This window comes from Mastomys coucha, unplaced genomic scaffold (genome assembly GCF_008632895.1).
Source record: "Mastomys coucha isolate ucsf_1 unplaced genomic scaffold, UCSF_Mcou_1 pScaffold15, whole genome shotgun sequence".
Classification (NCBI taxonomy): domain Eukaryota; kingdom Metazoa; phylum Chordata; class Mammalia; order Rodentia; family Muridae; genus Mastomys; species Mastomys coucha.
In genome coordinates, this window is record NW_022196897.1 from 71,260,366 (window position 1) to 71,261,175 (window position 810).

Consider the following 810-nt stretch of genomic DNA (forward strand, 5'->3'; position numbering starts at 1 on the left):
AAAAAGGAAGAAGAAAGAGAATGAGAAAAGGGAAAGAATGGGAGAAGAGCAAACGGAAAAAAAGAAAAGAAGGGAATACAAGTAGGCAACCGAGATGCCTAACAATGATGTTGGAAGGACACAATCCACTTTTCATCTCGGCCTCCATGGATCAATTCAGATCTTCTCTCAGTCTGTTCCAAAACGCTCATTAGTACCGTCTTCACTCTCTAGCTCTTCTTCTGTGTTCTGTTCATTTATTTTATTTCAAAGTAGTGCATAACAATTTTGTAATTTCGTATACAGTGTGCGAGTCAATCATTTACAATGTATCAACGATCAAGTCTGGATAATTAACAGGGACATCTGCTGGGCAGTGGTGGCACATGCCTTTAATCCCAGCACTTGGGAGGCAGAGGCAGGTGGATTTCTCAGTTTGAGGCCAGCCTGGTCTACAGAGTGAGTTCCAGGACAGCCAGGGCTATACAGAGAAACCCTTGTCTCGGAAAAAAACAAAACAAACAAACAAACAAAAAACCAGGAACATCTTTTTTTCTTCTTTCCTTCCTTCCTTCCTCTCTTCCTTTCTTTCTTTCTTTCTTTCTTTCTTTCTTTCTTTCTTTCTTTCTTTCTTTCTTTGTTTCTTTCTTTCTTTCCTTCTTTTTCCAGACAGGGTTTCTCTGTGTAGCCCTGGCTGTCCTGGAACTCACTCTGTAGACCAGGTTGGCCTCAAACTCAGAAATCCGCCTGCCTTAGCCAGGCAGTGGTGACACACACCTTTAATCCCAGCACTTGGGAGGCAGAGGCAGAGGCAGGCAGATTTCTGAGTTC